At 42.3% G+C, this 24,031-nt stretch overlaps 1 protein-coding gene across 12 annotated transcripts in view; it reads left to right on the forward strand.

Annotated features, from left to right (window-relative positions):
* ZNF521 (zinc finger protein 521) overlaps positions 1-24,031 on the forward strand; it is a 298,917-nt gene that overhangs the window by 53,497 nt on the left and 221,389 nt on the right. The gene's annotated exons all lie outside the window — the stretch shown is intronic.

Consider the following 24,031-nt stretch of genomic DNA (forward strand, 5'->3'; position numbering starts at 1 on the left):
GCTTTCTCTCTTTATGTGTTACTTTTAACGCAAGAATGCCATGCGTAGGGTTTGCAGTCGGACATTGAAGCCCTTGCCAGGCTGAGATCTGCTTAGCTTCATGTGCCTTCAGATCACAGCACACATCCAGAATCATTTGAGCCCCACATTATCTGCATTGCTTCTCCTGCAATCCTGTAACTCGCCTGTCACTCCTCTGCCACACCATTCTGCCCCTTCTCATTGGCAGACTGCTCATTTGCTACACTTCCCTTTTTCTGCATTATTATTTGAGGAGTATCCAGGTTACTTTTTATGTTCTGCCTGGCACCTAGTCAATCAAATGTTAAATAGCAATAAAAGTAGAAGCTCAGGGGCGGAAATAAGTAGGGAAGTCAGGGCCCTCCTAATGTACAAATGTGTTTGGTAACCCGAACAGAGTGATTTGATTTCTCATATTTGGATCCATTCTCCCCCACCCAGGTAGTACAGAAAGGGTTATTCAATTTATTTATCTTCTCAACAATCATGGAAAATAGGTTACTCTGAAGAAGTACTAATATCTCCAAGTCCTGCCCCCCACCGCCAGTAATCTTCATCTCTCTGTAGGCATTTTGAATCTAGATTCGTTCCGTCAATTTTTTTCTGTGTATATGAGTACATGGGTACATTAAGAAAGATTTTATATAAAAAGATATAAATTATTTCATATGAATATATTGATCTATCACTTTAGAATTCTTAGAGAAATCAATGGATACCGACCCTCATTTTCTGACACGGGTAATAAACTTTCATAAGCCTGAGTTATGTTAGGTGTATTGAGTGAGAAAATGAAACACGCCTACACTTATACCCTAGTATTCCTGTTGACCTCAATATACTAAATATTAATAACCATGGGATTTTATCGGAAGGTGATATAGCCTACTTTTGGACAATATATGCTGGATACGCCTTCCCAGCCAACTTGTCTCTCTTTTTAAATATGGCAGAATATTCAGAAACATTATTTGCCTCACCTGCAGTGTGAAGGAAGGGACAGGGAATAGCGGGCCACCATGTGGCTTTACTGAACATGTTGCTCCACCCTTAGAATCATAGAATGGTAGAGTTGGAAAGGACCACAAGGGCCATCTACTTCAACCCCCTGCAATGCAGGATTCTTTTGCCCAACATGGGACTTGAACCCACAACCCTGAGATTAAGCTAGTTCACCAACACAGGAGCCAGATATATGGAGAAACGTGACTCAAAGAAGTAGGAGGCCCAGGGTTCGCTCTGATTGTTTAGAAATACGCAATCGCTTTGAGGTCCTTTCCCCTACCATGGAAGATGAAGAGCAGACTCCATTTGAGGATCTCTCCCTCATTACAGTCGATCAGGTATATGAAGACGAGCAGCAAAGGCAGTCCTCAGGGAATGTCCAGGCGACCTTGGAACGGACAGCTCACAGAAGAACCCCGACCAGACCTAAGAGGAGGCGTGTAGTGGTGATAGGGGATTCCCTACTGAGGGGAACAGAAGCAGTGATCTGTGGGCCTGACAAGATGTCTCGGGAAGTGTGCTGTCTCCCCGGGGCTAAGATCCAAGATGTAACTGAACGACTGCAAGGAATCATAAAACCCACTGACAATTACCCCTTCCTCTTGGTTCATGTGGGAACCAATGACACTGCAAGCAATAGCCTCCAGAAGATCAAAAGAGATTACGAGGCTCTGGGCAGGAAATTGAAGCAATTAAATGCACAAATTGTCATCTCATCTGTCCTCCCAGTTGAACGACGTGGCCCAGGGAGAGAGGGAAAAATAGTGGAAGTGAACAACTGGCTTCGCAAATGGTGTAAACAGGAACGGTTTGGATTCTTAGATCACGGACTGCAGTTTCTTGAAGATGGACTTCTGGCAAGCGATGGGCTGCACCTCACAACGGTTGGGAGGAATGTTTTTGCAAAAAATCTCAGAAACCTCATCAGGAGGGCTTTAAACTGACTAATGTGGGGGAGGGAGACAGTGCTCCTGAAGGTAGGAGTCTATCAATTGATGAAGATGATCATCCAAATGTCATAGACCGAATGGAGCAAAGAGCATGCAGACCTAGTGGTGGGAGGAAAAAATCCTTAAATAAGAGACACGGGGGAATGATTAATGGACTTCAATGTCTGTACACTAATGCGCAAAGCATGGGAAATAAACAAGATGAGCTTGAGCTCCTGGTACAGCAAACTAAATATGACATAATAGGAATCACTGAAACCTGGTGGGATAAATCCCACGATTGGAATGTAATAATGGAGGGATACAATCTATTTCAAAGAAACAGACCAGACAAGAAAGGAGGAGGAGTGGCGTTATATGTCAGGGATGTGTATACCTGTGAAGAGATCCAAGATTTAGAACCTCAAAGCCAAAGTGAGAGCATTTGGGTGAAAATTAAGGGAGAGAAGAATAACAGTGACCTCATTGTGGGAGTTTACTATAGATCCCCAAGCCAAACGGAGGACATAGATGATGCCTTCCTGGAACAGATGGCCAAGCATGCAAAAGGAAGGGAGATAGTAGTAATGGGGGACTTCAATTACCCTCATATTTGTTGGATGTCAAACTCAGCCAAGAGCATAAGGTCAAACAGATTCCTCACTGCCCTTGCAGACAACTTCATTGTCCAGAAAGTGGGAGAAGCAACAAGAGGAACAGCCATTTTAGATCTGGTCCTAACCAATGTTGATGACCTGGTTAGTGGGGTAGAAGTGGAAGGATCATTAGGCGCGAGTGATCATGCTCTTCTGAAGTTTACTATACAGCGGAAAGGAGCAGCCAAGCATACTAGGACTCAATTTCTCGACTTTAAGAAAGCCGACTTCATAAAGCTTAGGGAAGTGCTGGGTGAGATCCCATGGACAGTAATACTAAAAGGAAAGGGAGTTCAAGATGGCTGGGAGTTTGTTAAGAGGGAGATAGTAAAAGCACAACTTCAGGCAATACCAATGAGACGGAAACATGGAAGGTGCCTAAAGAAGCCAGGGTGGCTATCTAAAGAACTTTTAACTGAGTTAAGATTAAAAAAGGATGTGTACAAAAAATTGAAAAGGGGGGAAACCACCAAAGAGGAATTCAAACAAATAGCCAGCACGTGTAGACACAAAGTCAGAAAAGCTAAAGCACAAAATGAACTCAGGCTTGCTAGAGAGGTTAAAAGCAACAAAAAAGGCTTTTATGGGTATGTTCGTAGCAAAAGGAAGAACAAAGAAACCGTGGGGTCACTCAGAGGAGAAGATGGTGAAATGCAAACAGGGGACACAGAAAGGGCTGAACTCCTCAATGCTTTCTTTGCCTCAGTCTTCTCCGATAAAGAAAACAATGCCCGACCTGAAGAATTTGGAGCAAATGATTCAGCAGAGGAAACACAACCCAGAATAACTAAGGAGATAGTACAAGAATACTTGGCTAGTCTAGATGTATTCAAGTCTCCAGGGCCAGATGAACTGCATCCAAGAGTATTAAAAGAACTGGCAGATGTGATTTCAGAACCACTGGCAGTCATCTTTGAGAATTCCTGGAGAACAGGCGAAGTCCCCGCAGACTGGAGGAGGGCAAATGTTGTCCCTATTTTCAAAAAGGGGAAAAGAGAGGACCCAAATAATTACCGCCCAGTCAGTCTGACATCAATACCAGGGAAGATTCTGGAGCAGATCATTAAGCAAACAGTCTGTGAGCACCTAGAAAGGAATGCTGTGATCACCAATAGTCAGCATGGATTTCTGAAAAATAAGTCATGTCAGACTAACCTGATCTCGTTTTTTGACAGAATTACAAGCCTGGTAGATGAAGGGAACGCAGTGGATGTAGTCTACCTTGATTTCAGCAAGGCATTTGACAAGGTGCCCCATGATATTCTTGTAAAGAAGCTGGTAAAATGCGGTCTTGACTATGCTACCACTCAGTGGATTTGTAACTGGCTGACTGACCGAACCCAAAGGGTGCTTATCAATGGTTCCTCTTCATCCTGGAGAAGAGTGACTAGTGGGGTGCCACAGGGTTCTGTCTTGGGCCCGGTCTTATTCAACATCTTTATCAACGACTTGGATGATGGACTCAAGGGCATCCTGATCAAATTTGCAGATGACACCAAACTGGGAGGGGTGACTAACACCCCAGAGGACAGGATCACACTTCAAAACGACCTTGACAGATTAGAGAACTGGGCCAAAACAAACAAGATGAATTTTAACAGGGAGAAATGTAAAGTATTGCACTTGGGCAAAAAAAATGAGAGGCACAAATACAAGATGGGGGACACCTGGCTTGAGAGCAGTACATGTGAAAAGGATCTAGGAGTCTTGGTTGACCACAAACTTGACATGAGCCAACAATGTGACGTGGCAGCTAAAAAAGCCAATGCAATTCTGGGCCTCATCAATAGGAGTATAGCATCTAGATCAAGGGAAGTAATAGTGCCACTGTATTCTGCTCTGGTCAGACCTCACCTGGAGTACTGTGTCCAGTTCTGGGCACCACAGTTCAAGAAGGACACTGACAAACTCGAACGTGTCCAGAGGAGGGCAACCAAAATGGTCAAAGGCCTGGAAACGATGCCTTATGAGGAACGGCTAAGGGAGCTGGGCATGTTTAGCCTGGAGAAGAGGAGGTTACGGGGTGATATGATAGCCATGTACAAATATATAAAAGGATGGCACATAGAGGAGGGAGAAAGGCTGTTTTCTGCTGCTCCAGAGAAGCGGACACGGAGCAATGGATCCAAACTACAAGAAAGAAGATTCCACCTAAACATTAGGAAGAACTTCCTGACAGTAAGAGCTGTTCGACAGTGGAATTTGCTGCCAAGGAGTGTGGTGGAGTCTCCTTCTTTGGAGGTCTTTAAGCAGAGGCTTGACAACCATATGTCAGGAGTGCTCTGATGGTGTTTCCTGCTTGGCAGGGGGTTGGACTCGATGGCCCTTGTGGTCTCTTCCAACTCTATGATTCTATGATTCTATGATAAGCGTCTCATGCTCTACCGACTGAGCTACCAGTGAATCTTATGTGCACACAACTAGATACAAGCTATGTCCTACTTTGTTTCTCTCCACACGTCTTGCTTCACTCACTGCCTGCTACATATTATTTGTTCATTGAATCAAAATCAAGTAATTGTATATAGCATTTGAATCCACAAAGAACTGACTTGAATCTATGTTTCACAGAAACCCTTAAGAGCCATAGCGTGTGAGAATTTTACTGGGCAGCATATAATATTTTTTTAAAAAAAATTAATACCTTCCCCCTTCTCCTGCCCCTGTGTATGCAGTGATTTCAGAGAAGTGAAACAAGGAGAGAAGATTTTAAACAAGATGGTAAAAGTGTGGGAGGACCTTAGACATTAAGCCTTAGAATGAACTTTACATTTCCTTGAGCTTGAAAGATATCGTTTGACTAGTTTTCCCAGCATGATGCCTTCCAGCTGTTTTTGACTGCATCTCCCATAATCCCTCACCATTGGTCCAAAGTGGATGGCAGTTGGAGTCCAGCAACATCTGGAGGACACCTAGTTGGAGAAGGCTGTATTAGAGCTATAAGGCCCCCTTTTAGTGCCATTTTGAAGAACAGGAAAAATATTCAAGATTTTGCTGTTTAAGATGCCTTCTGGGTGAATCTCAAGGTTCATCTAGTCAGGCCATCAGTCTCCCTCACTCAAAGGTACATTTAGGTGGCTTATGAACAGGACACAGTAGGGAAAGCCACATCCAGTTTGCCCCAATCACATGGAACAAAGATGTGTACAGACTCTCAATATGCAGATTTCATTTTTTACATATCATGGGTAATATCTAGCCATTTATTTGTCTGTTCTTTTCAATGCCATACATGCAACTGGCCACAAATTAATTTCATTTTCCCCTGTTTGCTTGCTTTTGTTTGTCTTAAACCTACTGCTAATCAATTTTATTGGATGCCCTGAGTTCTGTAGCTTGTAGTAGAAAAAAAAAATATCTGTATTGATACACTCCACTCTCTTCCTCATAGCTGTGTAAACTTAGAATGGCGGTCAGGGCTTCCTATGTTTCTGCATCTGAATAACTAAAGACCAATATTATTATTTTTCAATTTGTAGGCGTCTGTTTCATCTGTGCTATGGCCTTTTCCCATGAATTTGCATGGGGTTCCCAAACTTTGTCATAGTAACTGAAGACTAAGCTAACCAATAGACTAAAACTGACACAGGGACAAATAAAAGAGGACGCCTTCACCCCAGTATGGCTCCCCTTTATTAAATATGCAGCCCAACAAGAAGCCAGGAACCTCAGTAGGGATTAGGAGTGGGACTTGCTGAACTCAGCTTCCAAAGCTACTCACTTGATCTGAAGTGTATGGATCACAACTCAGGTCCAATCATGGGTCTGTTTCAGAGTCTGCAGGCCTGTGGATCTCTGTGCAGCATTCTGAGAGATGTAATGCTGCCTCTATGGCCACAGCCTGGAGCTGCTACTGCAGGAGGCTTTTTGAATACAGTACAGCGAGTCCCTTTTGGAGTAGTGGTGGTTGGGTTTCTGTGTCCCGGCTCAGTGGTTTTTCAAATATTCTCCCTTTTGGGGAAGCCTTTTGACAGGGAGTTGTCTGCCCAATAACTCCACTATGTTGTAGAAAATTCTAAGTTGCCTTCGAGGGCACAGACCATCCACACAGGCTGATGTTCTGGCTTGTTAGCTTCTCACCATTTCCCCATGGAAACTAAAAATGTAACTTTGAACACCTCTGTACTCTCTTGTGGGTGCACTTGGCAGTGGATGATTGGCCACAAAGATTGGCCACCATCTTTTAGTGGTGCTTGTCTGCCATTACTGATAAATGCATGCTGATACTCTTATAAGCATGCATTTTCTGGAACACAATTTGAAAACATTTGCCCTGAGTCTTGGTGATTAAGTAAAAACTTGGGGTGAGAAGGAATTCTAACATCCTCTAGCAGCTCTTGGGTAACTTACCTGTGAACGCCCTTGTTGCATTTTAAGGAACACGGTCACATCATGGAGACACAAGTCCTGATTTTTGAAGAGCGCTGTAATTCAGATGCAGTTACATGACTAGGTGTTATGTTGTGCTTACAAGCATATTTGCGATACTTGCTCATCTACCTATTGACTTAGAAAATGACCTCTGGGCAAAATCATTTCACTGCATCTGACTCTTCTATTAAAGAATAGTGGAATTGCTCCAGAATAATTTATTAAAATCCCCTTCATGGAACTGGAGGTAAGTCATCAACAGTCACTGCCTACAGGTATCAGAGGCAGTTAAAACTTCTAACAAAACAGATATTTGAATCTTATCCAACATCAGCAGGAGCTCATCGTCCAACAAAACCAGAGCAGTCTACATCTGTTCTTTATGAGAGTAATGATGTAAATGGATACAACCCCCTTCTCTCTTTCTTTGGTCAACAATATGAAGCTTTGTCAGATACAAAATGTAGCAAACATTAGAAATGGGAATGAATCAAAACTAGACAAGTAGCCATTTATCTCCTGATTAAGCAAAAGGGAAGGTCCTACAAACTTCATTGCCGTGGCAGAAAGTTTAATTTGGGTTTAGCCTGAGGCTTCACTTGAAAATGTAAGATGCTATCTGACACCCTGATCCAGAGCACATTTGCCCACTGTGCCTCCTCCTAAGCTTCACCACTTTTTGAAATATAGTAAGGTGTCTGAAATATCCATTTCTTCCACATCTCATGTACCAAAAGTTCTCCTGCACCTTAATCCCCATTAATTGGTCCGCCAGTTCTGTGCCATCTTGTGCCCCTTCAGAGACTTAGAATCAAAGAACTGTAGAGTTGTAAGGGACCACAAGGGAAATCTAGTCCAATCCCCTGCAATGCAGGAATTTTTTTATCCAATGTGCCGCTCAATGTGCAGATTAAGAGTCTCATGCTCTACCAACTGAGTTATCTGGCTGTTCCCATCCCATGTCTCATCTTGTCTTGTCCCATGGCTTTACTGGCCTGACGTCTTCCAATTTCTTTATCTCGAGCTCAAGCAATGAATGTAATTAATAATAATAATAATAAGAATAAAAATTATTTATACCCCGCCCTCTCCAGCCAAGGCCAGGCTCAGGATGGATAACAACCAATTATAAAAACAAGTTGATTGAAATACAACTTAAAAAACAAGGTTAAATACAACATGAAAACGCAGTTTCATCGCAGGAGGAGAAAGGAAAAAAGAAAGAGGGGGAGGGAATAAAAATGACTCCAAGCCAAAGGCCAGGCAGAACAACTCTGTCTTACAGGCCCTGCGGAAAAAAATCAGATCCTGCAGGGCCCTGGTCTCATGAGACAGAGCATTCTCATGAATCCTGGACTTTTCCCGACAGCACTGTAGCTTAGACTTGAAGCAAGGGGTGCTTATAGTGAGAGGAACCCCACATTCCTGGTAGTTTTATATCATTATAATTGGGGGGGCATGTTTTCCTCCAGATGTTTCTGGACTACATCTGCTGTCATCACTGACCATTGAGAATTGGCCATGCTGTCTGGGACTAATGAGAGTCCCAACAATATCTGCAGGGCCGCAGCTTCCCACCCAAGCCATAATGGATGCATTTGGGAAATGCTTCATCGTCTATGCAAAACAATTAATACATTTGGAAGATTTCTGTAGCTTTGGGCATCGCATATTTAGGGTGTTTAATGAAATCTATAGGCTGATACAGGTATTGATTAAGCCCAATCAGAGGTGACACACACTAATGAGATCATGCAGCACTGAGGTTTGCATTTGGTTTTTCATTCAGCAGCTCTCCCTGCCAAATCCCCTAGCCACTTCCAAAACGTGGGATAAATGATAGTGGGTTTTATGGAAAGAGCTGCTGAGCCACCCAACAGACCCAGATATGAGCATATCTGGTATGCGCACAGTTTTAGAACACATCTGTTACCTTTTTTTGCAGAGATGGGAGTCATTTCTATATCTTTATGCCTAGTTAAGCATATTTGCTTTGATCCAGAGGCCCCAGTGCTAACAAAGAAGCACTGGTGCACACATGACAAGTCTCCAGTGTGACTGTACAACTCGGAGAGAGATAACCGGGGAATGCTTATCAGAATCATCATCACCATTAATTTATTACCCACACTTCACCCTAAGGTCCTGGGACAGGATACAGCATTAAAACACAACATTAAAAGCAATGTGCAATCAGAAATAAATAAAAAGGTGGTTCCTAAAAACACATGCATACTTGCCTTGGATAGAACCACACCTTTCAGAGAACTAGATTTTAGCAATTGTGTGAATCCAAGTATTTATCATTTATTTAAAATGATTTAAGGCCACCGTTTTCCACCGTGTGACACCAGGGTAGGGTACAATAATATGAGTTAAAGCAAACAAATAGTGTAAGACAGTATAATAAAAGGAGTGTCTTATGCCACCATTGGTCATTCTTCAAAGTCCACAGATCTGTGGAACAGGAGGGAACTGCACAGAGACTGTAGTGCCAGAGAGTGCACTTAGGAGTGACCATGTAGACTGTCTTGTCGGACCAAGGTTGTGAAAGTCTTGCTAGCCTTGTCAGCCAGAAAGTTCCTGAGAGCATTCAAGAATCTCTCAGATACTGGGAGTCTCCAGAGGTGGATAATCTCTATAGGTCCGCCACACATGCAGTTGTTGCTGTCCAAATCACAACAGGTACTAGTTGATCACAAGAGTGAGATTATTATGTGCCTCTCCAGTTCCAGGCCACCCTTTCTCTGTTCAGAAGCAAAGACCAGATTGAAGACATGATCTGCACTATGTGTTGGGACCACCTTCATTTATCCAAAATGCAAAAACACATAATTCATTTATGTAGATAATGTATATACAGTGGCATCTCAGGTTACATACGCTTCAGGTTACAGACGCTACTAACCCAGAAATAGTACCTTGGGTTAAGAACTTTGCTTCAGGATGAGAACAGAAATCGGGCAGCAGCGGCATGGCAGCAGCGGGAGGCCCCATTAGCTAAAGTGGTGCTTCAGGTTAAGAACAGTTTCAGGTTAAGAATGGACCTCCAGAACGAATTAAGTTCTTAACCCAAGGTACCACTGTATTCAGAAGCGAATTATCATCAGTTCAAACTTACTCACAGGTAAATGTGCAGCCGACATTTGGCTTTATAGACAAGCATGGTGGCAAATCTCTCATCCAAAGTAATTTCACAATAATATTATTAGAAAGTAAGCCTACATATGTGCCATCCCATGTCTGCAAAATAAATTAATAAATGCCTGTGTGTGTGTTAGGTTGTGCAGTTAAGCTTCTGGTTTTCCATGGTGATTAGGAAATTGGGTGTTTACCTGTCTTTTATAAAATTCACAAGGCTTTGTAAGACCAGCAGTAGTATTTGTAGTTATTTCTGTCTGTTCTGCTTTCACCGGCGGTTGTTAACAACCAGACAACAATTTATATTTTTTGTCTCAGTCCCACTGACCTGAATAAGATTCCAGATGGCAGGAGAGTTGGGCATGACCTTATGTTTTCAGCTCTTGTAGTTAGCATTTGTACTAATCAATAGGTTCTTTATTAAGGATAAGGTTGCTAATTCCCTGTGTATACCTAGTAGCAAATGTGTTCTTAGATTTCCTTTATTTATACGAGTGTTTTCTACAAAATTTCCCGAGGCTTTCAAAATCAGCATTACTGCTTGGCAGCACTGAGCACTTTAGTCTGCAGTTCATCATTGTGTTGTTTCTAACCCAAACCCCTTCTTTTGGTTATAGCAAATGCTCCTGGATTCTAGGCAACAGAAGAGACGTAAATCTGGCCACTGTTCCTTAGCTGCACTGAACAATTCAAGCAAAAGTGCCTTTCATTTTGCATTGACAGAAATGTTTAATTTTGCTCATCGTTACAGCAGGTCACATAACATGGCATTTGCCCTTTCTTTTTCATTGTGTTTGTTCTAAAATAGCAACCGGAACACACAAACTCACGCAACAACAGCCCAGTAAAGCAGAGATCAGTAATAGCTTCTTGTAGTAAAAAGGGCTTATTAAAAGGATACTTTCTTCTTGGGTGAAAAACTTACACCATAAATACTTTATATTACACAGAGCTATACTTTTGTTGTGTTCAGAGGTTGATTGCTTAAAATAATGGTTTTCCAGCAGTAGACTTTGCCTCTCATTCCTGATATAGGCAGAATTCAGATAAAAATCCTAAAAATGAATGAACGTAGGTTACACATGGAAAGAGCCTATAAAGTTTTTCTTTCTCCTGTAAACAAAGCGCAGGAGAGGAATTGCTAATACGGTACCATTCAATAGATATGGTTTTATTATGTGCTTCCAAAGACCCTTCATTGCAGCCCCAGCAATATGTAGTGTTCAGCAAGCATGTCATAAAAATCAGATGCATTTGGTGTTAGCGCTGCTCAGTGATGTTTGTGGAATAGCTGGAGTTTTCTTTAAATAACTACAAAAGGTGGGTGCCTGCCCAGCCTCAGTAGCTAGGAATTTCAAAGATAAAGAGCGAGGGGTGGGGTAAAGGGGGGGGGCAACGGAAGATCAGTCTTACTGTGCTTCCTGATCATGTGTATTCACAATGTTTTCTATAAGTATATAAAGACTTTCATTTAATATTGCCAAAGTTCCTGGTAAGGATGATTCATAACTGAAGTCCAGTTCTCCTCAGGGATTAGGCACCAGGGTTTGTTTTTTGTTTTTCTAGCATAGCAACTGAATTTCATCATTCATTTTGTCATTTAGCGAGAGAAGAAGACAACTTCACCAAAGAAGTAAAAATGGGAAATAAATGGAAGCCATCTGTGTTTACTGTATTTTTAAAAAAACATTTTGAAAGGACCGTGGTGTTTGGTTCTCTTTATCTAGGGTGGGTAGAGGAAAGCCCATCTTATCAATAGCCTTTAGGGGTGTGTGTGTGTGTGTGTGTGTGTGTGTGTGTGTTTTCAAAAAATAGTTATTTGGTTTGTGTGTGTGTGTTTCTGTGGATGTTTGAAGACTGCATTATGCCCAAAGTGTTCAGAGAAGGCTGATGCCTGACAGTAATCCATTTCTTAACTTATGTACAACTGTGGAGTTATTAATGCTGGTCAGGTTGTGTGCAAGGATTCAGGAAAATTCTTTATTCCTCATTGACTCCTGACAGTTATTGTACCTAGGAACTGGGTAACGTGTTCTGAAGTGAGCAATTATGGAAATGTTTACTTCACTGGCTGCATGTAAATGTGTGCAGAGAATGTACCAGAATTTTTCCTTGGGGGTATTTAATTCTCTCCAGGGCAATGAAAATCAAATGATTTCTTTCTTTCTTTCTTTTTTTCTTTCCAAAGCTGGGGTGGTTGTTTAAGTGCTATAATGCAGCTGAATAATGATGAATGCAGTAGATGGGAAAGAGAGAGAGAGAGAGAGAGAGAGAGAGAGAGAGAGAACACACTATCAACGGATCTGGAAAACAAAATTTAAGGAGGAAGCTAAAACCAAAGCAGCTTAGGGGGTGAGAGGGTGAGCTTCAGGGGAAGCTTACCTTGTCACGTACCTAAGTTTGTAGGGGAAAGCACATAAAATGGAGGTTCATATTCTGGAATGGCACACTGTATGTAATGTCATTCCTCTCTCTCTCTCCCCCTCCCCTTCAGAGGTTGAGCAATAGTCTCAGTATTGTTCACATCGAAGGGCATCACATTAGCTTGTTAATTGAACTGCAGCATCCATGCTTGCTCTCCCTGAACAGTTTGGGGGAAATCCCCATATGTATGCCTACCCATGAAATTTCTAGAAATGCAAGGCAATCTCATTAAGATGAGGTTGTTTATGTTGCTTTTGTGTGTGCTGTGTGCACGTGCTTTTGCCAGACTGTGTCATTTCGCGCACGTGTGGGGTGAGCGCGCATGTGCACGTGGCTGAAAAAAGAGCAAAATCGGCAACAAAATGGAGTAGGCTGCAACATCCTGTGACGTTGGATGCAGTATTTACAATACCTTAATGTAGTGTATAGCTTCATATCAAGGATGCACCTATGCAGCAAGGGAATATTTGGCCTAGTTGCCAAATACAGCAGCCATCCTGCTCCCGTATATTCCAGTGGACCTCTGCGCAAAAACACTGCTCTTTGCATTGCCTCTCTTTGCCATGTGATCCAGATTTGTGGGTCCCCTTGTGGGTAGGTGCAAATGTGTTCATTGAAGAGTTTGGCCATCATCAGGAAAGAATGAGTAAGTTTCCTCAGATGTGTGGTTTTTTACATGGCGCATCTCAGCATTCTCAGCAAAGATTTCTTGCGTTTCCTAACATTCCCTTATTGCTGCCTCCATTGTTGTATTCTTACTGGCCCCTTGGCCTCCACCCTCTAAGGGAATGGTACAAATAGTGCCAGGTATGTGGGGATTCATTCAGAGACGTGTCCAGAGCCAGCAATCCCATTGCTCTTGCAGCAGCAGATGAACAGGAGGAATTGCTCCTCTGTGAACATCCAGTCACTCACCATTTTAGAGTGTATTGGAATGTATGGTACCCTCTAGGTCTTGTGGACTACAGTTTCCATCAGCCCAAGCAAGGATAGCCAATAGTCAGGGATGATGGGCGTTGGAGTCCAAAGTGGTGGTCTGGAGGCCATTACTTTGGCTGCCCCTGGAATATATCAACAACAAAATCTAGGGGCACTTTAGATCAAAGATCAGAAAGGGTCTTGATCTTTTATGGTAATCCAAATGGTTTCAAGCATGTACCTTTTTTAAAAACGGAAAAAACTATTGTACCAGGGGTTTCTCATGGGGTTCTAGGTTTGAAACTCCTGGAAGGTATATATTTAGAAAGAGGAGGGCTGAATTTAAAAAACTGAGGCTTTCATGCACCTTTCATACTTTTGGTGTACTCACACCTGAACGCTCATCCTTCAATGTTGGTGTTGTCCAGCATTGACTTGCATATGTAAGAATACAGAGATGGGCATAAGAACAGAGAGAGAAAGAGAGAGAGAGAGTGTGTCAGTCAGTCCTGCTGGATCAAACCATAATCCCGACTAATCTACCCTTCTGTTTCTACATTGGCCAACAAGGTGCCTATGGAAAATCCACAAGTAGTGTCCCAATCACATTCTCCCATTTCAACTCAGACATAGTGCTGTACATTCAACCTTACACTATAAAGTGATGAAGCACTGAATAGTTATACATGGATGCATGAATCAACCCTCTGAGTACTTCAGATGCACACAGTAGGGAAAATCTTGCTTCTTAGTTTCCCAAATTTTTGTAGAAGTTTACAAAGAAAATGAGAAGGTCCATATGCAGGTGGTTTTTTAAAAAAAGTGTTTAGAATGAATATTAGTTAAAATCAGCCTCGGTGGTCATGTATCTGTCATTGAGTAGAATAAGATCATCATCATAATAATAATAATAATAAGAGGTTGTTGACCTTTCTGCTGTAATTTTTTGTGTGTATTTCTCCTGAATTTCTTAAGGAGGGGTTTCATAAAAAGGGTTTCATGTCTTGCAGAAAATTGAGTTTTGTAGACATTACCTAACTCTTGATTTGTCACACTGGGATCAATAACATTTCGCTGCTCTTAAACACACAGGATCACAGGGGACACATAATGTTTTTTATAAGTGCAGTAAAGTTAACGTGTTGTTGAAACAAAAACTCCTCTGACAGTCCTGTAATAAGTACACTCTGAAACTAGCAAATTATCTGTAATACTAGGAAAGGCAGGAAGAAGTGCTTAAGAGTACAATGCGTGTGCTTTTGGCACTCTGTGCAACACGTGGAGAGAAATTAGGATGATATCTCCCCTTACCCCATCCCCTTCCACATTGCAGCTACACCAAGTTTATAATGCAACAAATGCTTGGGTGTTACTTAGCTGTTGCAAGGGCCCAGAGAACTTTCCTCTAATAGCATTTCTGTGGCACATTTTATGTTGCCAGCAGTATTTTGTTAAGGATCTCGAGATATATCATATATTGGGATAGGGTGCTGTGTGGAATGTGGCCACATGAGTGTCAGAGGCATCTATTGGACAATGCCTGTGGCATCACTAGTGACAAACCACACTGGCCTTTTGTTTTCACATTTTTATCCTGGGAGTGCTAATGATGCCTTTGTTTAAAAAGTGGCAAATGCCTGCAAGGCCTCTCTCTGGGCCACACAGCATGTTCTTCCACTTTGTCGGCCATTATACTATTTTTTGAAAATGAGTTATGAAGGTTGAACCCTCCTCTCTTCAAATCTAGAGTGCAGAGCTCTCTCCATTTAAAAACCAAGGAAACACATATGAACACTCACAGAGCCACCACCCAAACATACACACGCGAAGGAAACCAAGTGCACCTATCCCCCACTGCAAGGTTAGCTCCCCATTCATTTTATGGGACCAGTGCATATCACTACTGGCATTTACAATGGGAGCTTTTGCAAGAATAGCACAATAAATTAAAAATCACCACTCCCATTATTTTTTGCTATTTTAGAAGACTGTGTGCATGCATGTGTGTGAGCAAAAGAGAGAAAGAGAAAGATGTCAAGTCATTTCAGCCAGGACTTTGTCTTCGATTGTATTTTATTGGAGCTTTTGTTCTGTTTGTCAGTGTAAGGCAAGCAGAGCATTTTGAGTTACTGCTGGTTTATTTATATAAATGTTGTTATGTCTTGTTTAAGGGGAAGATTTAAAGGTTGCACCCCTTATTATTATTTCTGTTTAACTGGAGTGTCACTGTGAGTCATTCTCACAACTAAAATTGAAATATGGAAAGTTTGTGTCCGCCTGCAGGTTGGACTTGGCTGTGACAAACTTCCTTCTTGATTCCTGACTCCACCTGCAATGTCAAAAGTCCTTCTATGGTATGATTTTGTTTGTGCCAGCAGCTTTTGGGAACATTTCATGAATTGCAACATATGAAGCTGATCTGAGGTCTCATGCTATCAAAGAAGTCCTTAGGATGGAGTGTGCCAGTACCATACCTGTGTTTCTCCACAAAAGCAGGCTAGCAGTAGTTGGTACTGTACAGGGATGATGATGATGATAATTTATTTATACCCCGCCCATCTGGCTGGGCTTCCCCAGCCACTCTGGGCAGCTTCCAACCAAATATTAAAATACAGTAATGCATCAAACATTAAAAGCTTCCCTAAACAGGGCTGCCTTCAGATGTCTTCTAAAAGTTTGGTAGTTGTTGTTCTTCTTGACATCTTGTGGGAGAGGATTCCACAGGGCGGGCGCCACTACCAAGATGATACATAGACATTGCAGGCAGGTATGCTGGCACAGATAGGGTGAGTGGGTAGGAGAGGCAGATAAAAACATTGATCTTCCTATTTTATTTAATGTTTATACTTGTATCCTTCGTGCCAGTGGTCCCAAGTGATCTCTTAACAGGTACAGGCCAGGCCTTGGCCCACTCAGAGAGATGGAACTAACACAAGACCTCTTTATACCCCATAGGCATGAGTCCTCCCTTAATTCCCTGATAGCCTCCAGAAGGACAGTAACAGAGTGTAATTTGCATTTAATTAAACCAAAATCTCATAAGCTACGTTGTTTGTTCCCCAGGATGTTGGAGATAAAATAAGTATTTATCTTTGCCCTTTGATTTGGGGGCGATGGATTAATAGGGTCACACTGCAGCTCTTTTTATTCTGATTTCCAAGTTTCTTTGTTGTTCCAAACAAAAGCTGGATGGTATAATTTTCTAATGGATCACAGCATTTCTGTTGTGGGGTGCGGGGAGAGAAATACTGAGCCAAAGAGAGCAAAATAATGTCAAAGGAGATTTCCACTTGTGCAGGAAATGCAGCTACAAGAGCCAGAAAGGTGTGGCTGATGTGTGACCTTTCCTTGAATTTTCTTCCTTTGGAGATTTCAGGGCACAAAAGGTTGAAAAGCTGTTTAATGTTAAAGAAATTTTGGAAATTGATGGTAGCAGGCAGTGGCCCTTTTGTTCACAGCGGAAGTGCTGGAAGATATAGATGTAGCCTGATGCGAAAATCCTGTCACTTGGCGTAAGCCGGCGCTATCTGTTCTTCAGCACTTTGCTGAGAATATAGTTTTATGTTCATTTAATAATTATCCATTTGGGTTGTACTTGTCGGGGAGAGCTTCTTGAGCCCCATCAGTTTTTCAGAGAAGCACCACTCAAGCTCTTCTGCTGGAAATGTTTTTCCTTTCCTCCCTTCACTTCATTCCACTCTTTTCCCCCTTATCGACACACTCATCAGTGCCAGAGCTCTTCAGTATTCCACTCCTGTCCTTTGTGAAGTGATTTTGCCCAGACACGTCTGGCTCAGGGTGAAGTGCCCTCCCCTGAGAGCACGCACTGCAGCCCCAGGTCGCCAGCACCATGAATACATTATTATCCCAATTTCCATCCTGTTGCCACGGCAGCACTTTTGGAGCTGCTGGGTTATTAAGTCGTACATCACTAATACCCTGATATGAGCAGAAGTTGGATTTAATATCGGCCTTTGATCAGATTACCTCCCAACAGTCAGCTGTCATTAGAAAATTCCTTTGCTCATTATACCCTCGGAGCTCTGGCCTGGATAGGAAAAGGGTGGCAGACCTGATACATGGAGGCAATTTCCAGCCCAGGCCTCGTTCTTTCCCCTTAATTTATTTTTTGACCTTTTTGATATTTGGAGATAAGTCTGCACAGGTCTCTCTCTCTCTCTCTCTCTCTCTCTCTCTCTCTCTCTCTGTGTGTGTGTGTGTGTGTGTGTGTGTGTCTGTATGTAATATCTTCAGTTTTTAGCTTTTTATTTGTCTCTTGCTAAGTGATACTGTACTTTGTTGGAAAGTGTCTGTTTTCTGCCTGTCCTCGGGTAATGTATAAAACATGGTGCTTCAGGTAGAGATGAAGGGTAAACTGATGTCCCCCTAAATGGCCAGCCTGTGTATGCACCTAACACTTCACTGAGCAATCTGTCAACATGTCAGCAACACATGTTTTATAAAAAGCCTCCAGTGGGAGCAAAGGCTCCTGCCAGGGCTTAGGAAATGCTTTGAATTCAGCAGATTTCTATTGCTGGAGTCCCCTGAGGTTCCTTTTACAATGCCTACATTTCAGAAATTTGAACTTGGGACCCTTAGGGGGTTCTCTCCGAATGCCTGAAAATGTAGAGTTATATTGTTGCGTGTCCCCAAGCGGTCTTTACTAATACCTGAATTCGGAGAAGCTGGAAATTACAGAGCTCCCCAGGGGAAGCTTTATCCACACCAGGAAGAAGAGAATAACTCTGCAGGGAGATTGCTTAATGCATTGCTGAAATAAAAGAATTTGAGAGAGATGGGTTGAAGTGGTTCCCCCCCTCCTCCTTTTTCTGGCCACTCCTTCGGCTTAGCTAAGTCCTTAAAGACAAAGTCAGAGTAAAGAAGCAGCTGGGTTCTTTTTAATGAAATTTTAGATGTGGCTGTTGAAATAGTCAGTTGGTTGATGCCTGTGTGTTTGTGCGCCTCTCTATTTATGTGTATTTTCCCCTGTCTGTCTGCAAAGTATATATTTATATTGTTCTTATTTGCGGGGCCTGTACTCCTGTATTCCTTCACGGCATACATTTAATTTTCTATGTTCAGATTTTACATCTGCCCTAGGTTTTAGGACAGAGCCTTCCCCCTCTCCCCCACTCTATTAAGGACCTGGGTAGGGTTTTTTGTGTTTTTTTTACCCATCATTTTTCATTATCTGCTGTAGATATCGTTCTCACCTCCTCTTTCATCCATATCTACTTTGATTCTGCAATATATTGGTGGGTTTATGACCAAATGTTTTCCCTTACGCTGATGAACTTTGTGTCGTGGCGCCACACCTGAACTTTAATAAATCTGATCGCTATGTTGTTGATAATTGCCTCAGCCCAAATAGCTTATGGGATATTACTGAGAGAGCATGTGTGTTTTATATGACATCCATAACGGCAAGCTTTTAACTGTTGCGCTTTTTAACGGAGCTACCCGTTGTAGTAGGAAAATGTGAAATCCGTGTGTGCTCTTTATCACAAGCACACCCCTCTTACTAAGGCAAACGTTTTTCGAGATCTTTCTTTGGCTGCCTTTTGATACTGTGTCACCTGACCCTATCGGGAGAGAGCTGGAAGCCTAGGCTCATGTTTACCCAGAGTTCTCTAGGGACGGAGCAGTACCTTTGAGCCCAGCTTCTTTCAGTCTTACAGACAAAGACAAGGAGAACATTCTCACAGAACTCAGCCGTCTAGTGTAAAACAGTTCCAGCTGTTGGCTGCTCATGAAATGAGAAGGGGAGGGAAGCAGGGGGAAAGAGAAGTATTGGCTTTTCTACTTTAGGTGTGGCCTCGTGGACAGAGCTCCCCCTCTCTCTAGACGATGATTTTAACTTAGTAATTTAAAGGGTGGGGAAGGAGATATATAAAAGTCAACTGGCGTTCAATTCGGTAGGTCACACCACAGACAGTATTTTAAAACCCCAAACTACTGTTGCAGGTGGGATTGACATATGTGCTCCTACTTCTGTCTGGCTTCTAAAAATAACACAGCCCTTTATTAAAAGTGTGCAGATCCCTCCCCACCCCCGAATATTGGCAAGAAAAAAAGGAAAACCTTGACAAAATCAAAGGAGCCTTGTGGCACCTTAAAGACTAACAGATTTATTGTGGCATCAGCTTTTGTGAACTAGAGCACATGCCGCAATAAATCTGTTACTCTTTAAGATGACACAAGTCTCTTGTTTTCATTGTTGCACATAACATGACTACCCATTGGATACTGGCCAAAGTGGATGTTTTATAACAATTAAAAATAATTAAGACAACAAGTTATGAGCTGGGAGGACCCATAGTTCATTCCAAAAGGCTTTGTTGTTGCTTTTGCCTGGTATCTGTCACCGCTGGAAAAAAATATTTTGAAGACGGAAGTGATAGAATTCATTAGGCCAAATAGCCAGCCAGGCTCTCTGCTTTGTTTAAATCTAGCCCTTAAGGCATTTCTGGCTATGGCACGGTCCTTTGCACTAGCATTACACAGATATTCAGAGATCACACATGTACTACAGACACTGGCAGGGATCCTAGATGTCCTGCCTTCTGTGCTGGCACAGAGAAATAACAGGGCAGGAAAGGGGAAAGGAAAGCAGGGAAAAGCTTCTATGTTTGATAATTCATGCAGGCACTGCAAGTGATGTATGTAAACTATTGGGTGCATGTTGTACTGTGACTTTTTTCTGTTGTAACTACTGTCATTTAGCTGTTACCCAATATGTCAGCCATTCTAGGGAGAATGGAAAATGGAGAAATAAATAAAGACAATATAATGTTCTGCACTTAGTATCTCGTCAGGTTCTGCACTTAGGCAGAAAGAACCATCTGCACAAATATAAGATGAGGGACAGACACTTGGCTTGCCAGTAGCACATGTGAAAAGGGTCTAGGGATCTTAGTGGACCACAATCTTGAGTCAACAGTTGGATGCAGCAGTTATTCTAGGCTGCATCATCATAAATACAGTGTCCAGATCAAGGAAAGTCATAGTACCTCTCTATTCTGCCTTTGTTGGACCATACCTGGAGTCCTGAGTCCTGTTCTGGGCAGCACAATTTAAGAAGTGCATTCAGAAGCTGGAACATGTGCAGAGGAGGGTGACCAAGATGATCAAGGATCTGGAAACCAAGCCTTATGATGACCACGGGGCATGTTTAGCCTAGAAAAGAGGATACTTAGAGACGATATGATAGCATTGCAGGGGTTGGACTAGATGTTCCTTCCAACTCTATAATTCTATGAATATTTTGTGGTGGCGGAGAGCCCAGGAGGAAAAACCTTACGTTACCCGACCTGCATCATTACTGAAATTCACACCCACTGTTCTTGTTCCTCCCAGATATTCATTTAAAAACTTAATGTACAGCATTTGTATATCTTAGACACTCTTAATCCTGTGTTGCTGTTCTGCTTTGAACAAATATGGACATTAATTGATGCCAATGGTCTACAAGCAAGCATTATTATTTGCAGGTTCTGAATTATTCCTTTTTGTCAGAGGCCGGAATACTCGAGATGTAATCACATTCTTGAAATGGAGTAAATACAATCATTAAATGGACTTCTCATGAGCTGTTGTGAACCGTTGCTACTTTAAATTTCTGGAAGGCGCACCCAGGCCATTAACAAAGCTGCTCTAGCTGCCTCTTCAGCAGAGGACGCATGCCATAGTTTGTGCACTCTTCTGTGTGTTTAATGCACTTGAAGAAGGTAGGCCACACTTCAGATGCTTACAAGTGTCTATAAAAACAGTTGCACCTGGATTTTATTTGAGAAAGAATTGTCCTTCCCATCTGGTGCCTTTCAGGCAAATTGTATCTGCACTTTCCACTTTGTATTGTCAAATAGAAAAAAAGGGAATGCACTTAAAGATATGGGATACTTTTTAAAACTTGTGTGACTGGTAGGAAATCCTGTATCTTTCACCCAGAATTAACAGGAACCTTCTATTAAATGGTGTTGTTAATCTTGGGGTTTATTTTTATGTATGCTTCTAAAAACTATTTAACTTGCTATGTTAGTTACTAATGGTCCCTTATAGCAGCATTCTCCAACCTAATGCCCTCCAGTTGTACTTCTATTGGACCCAACCATGTTGTCTGGGGCAGATGGGAGTTGTAGTTTGAAACATTTGGAAGTCAACAGATTGGGCTGCATTATCTCATCCTTAAATGTGTTGAGTCCATATTGCCTTCCTAACTAACCTTGCCTGGCCTCCTTTAATTGGCGGTGACCTGATACTCTTCCCCAAGACTGCAGTGCATTATTTCTGAACCATGATTGCTTTTACTCCCTCTCTCCTGTCATCCCTAAGGTTTCCAACTTAAAAACTAGCTCTGATCTTCGGTCTTAAGCAAACTAGCATGATATACTGCATCACCCTGGCAAGCCCTCTTGCTTTTTTCTTGTTTGCCCTTCCTTCCTTTTCTTGCTTGAAAAGAAAAGAGTGAAAGATGAGTTTTTAGGCTTTTCTCAAGATTTTTAAGCAGGAAGAAATTTGTTCCAGCCTACTCGCAAGGGATGAATAGGGGTTAGTCTCCTGAATCTTGCTCTGCACCGATGTGACCGACTCCCCTTTGCTAAAGTAGCTTCAGATTCCTGACTAACTGGAATATTCATAAAAATAAGAACAAGGTTTCTAATGACAAGAAGTTATCCGTGCAAAGGACTGGTTCCAACATTACATTTGGACTTTGGAATGTGCATCTACACATCTCTGTGAATGTTGATGGTGTAGCTGCTTTTCCAGATGAATCCAGAATTCATCTGCACATTTTCTTCACCGCCTGTACTATATGGGATCATCTCGGCATTGTTTGTTTATATTATGCCATCCCTGTACAGGGCACAGTGAGCAAAAAAGATTGGCTGTTGTGCTGAAGAGTTCAGTCTGAAGTTAGTCAGCAGACGGAAGGAAATGAACCATGTGACAATTTAGTTGTGTTTAGCCAAATGGTTCTATGTACAGTGTTAAGAACTTAATTCGTTCCAGAGGTCCATTCTTAACCTGAAACTGTTCTTAACCTGAGACACCACTTTAGCAAATGGGGCCTCCCACTGCTGCTGCTGCGCCACTGCTGCATGATTTCTGTTGTCATCCTGAAGCAAAGTTCTTAACCTGAGGTACTATTTCTGGGTTAGCAGAGTCTGTAACCTGAAGCGTCTGTAACCCGAGGTACCACTGTAATCACTTATACAGTAATGTATCTTGGAGTAACTATCGCTGCACGCATTTTAAACTCTGGTTTATGTATAGGTTTAAAGGGAGAATTGGCCCTCCTTTATATTGTAAGCACTACTACATCTGTATACATTTATAGAGTGCAGATCACATGTCTTTAAAGAAACACAGTGACCTGGTGGGTTTTGACTCCCGTTTGCTCCAGCTGACTTACCTGTACTAGCTGGGACCGATAGGAGTTGTGGCCGGGAGCATCTAGGGGGCATCAGGTTGGTGAAGGCTGTATGGGCACAAGCAGCTTCTGTCCTACTTAAGCAAACTTGACAGACTTGACGGTGCCTAGATCTATTTAACCAAAAGTAGAAGTTACAGTTAGGAGCCAGTGTGGTGTAGTGATTAAGAGCGGTAGGCTCGTAATCTGGTGAACTGGGTTCACGTCTCCGCTCCTCTACATGCAGCTGCTGGATAATCTTGGGCTAGTCACACTCCTCTGAAGTCTCTCAGCGCCACTCACCTCACAGAGTGTTTGTTGTGGGGGAGGAAGGGAAAGGAGATTGTTAGCCGCTTTGAGACTCCTTCGGGTAGTGATAAAGCGGGGTATCATATCCAAACTCCTCCTCCTCCTCCTCCTCCTCCTCCTCCTCTTCTTCTTCTTCTTCTTGTTCTTCTTCTTCTTCTTCTTCTTCTTCTTCTTCTTCTTCTTCTTCTTCTTCTTCTTCTTCTTCTTCATACACCACTAGCAGCACCAGTAATCTGGGAATTGGCGCAATCAGCAATGGGGCATAGCAGAAGCACCTTGGAGCATCTTCTTTTTGTAGACAGCAGTGCCTGTTTAAGGCAACAATCTTGGGAGAATCACCTTTGAATCTTGATTGTGTAACAGGTCCTGCAGAGAAACATTATGGAGGTCAAAGGCCTCATGCACATGTTATGCTAAACCATGGTCTAGTGCTACACGCACAAGATTCAGTAAGCCAGTGCAGAGCCTAGAACTCATTTGCATCTGCTCCCTTCTTTCCACGTAGCCAGGAGAAGCATTTCACTAGCATTTACTTCAAGTTTCACAGAATTCTAGCTTGCTACATGTGAAACGGAGATAGCAGTTGGGTCAGTTTTAAAACAAGCCAGCTTCAAACCGTAGATTATGAACCTGGCCGGTTTCCATACGCCAGCAACCGAGATTAGGGGTAACAAAGTAAAATTTGGCAAAGACCTCTTCCTGTCACAATGGCAGAAGAGAGTTGAGGGGAAAGGACACGTAAACCTGAGGTTTCACTTTGGCTTCTTCCATTTCATGCACATAGCACTAAATTACAAATATAGGTATGTATTTATTTCCATGCTAAGATTTCCTTTGCGTTCTTCTTG

Source organism: Podarcis muralis, chromosome 8 (genome assembly GCF_964188315.1).
Source record: "Podarcis muralis chromosome 8, rPodMur119.hap1.1, whole genome shotgun sequence".
Classification (NCBI taxonomy): domain Eukaryota; kingdom Metazoa; phylum Chordata; class Lepidosauria; order Squamata; family Lacertidae; genus Podarcis; species Podarcis muralis.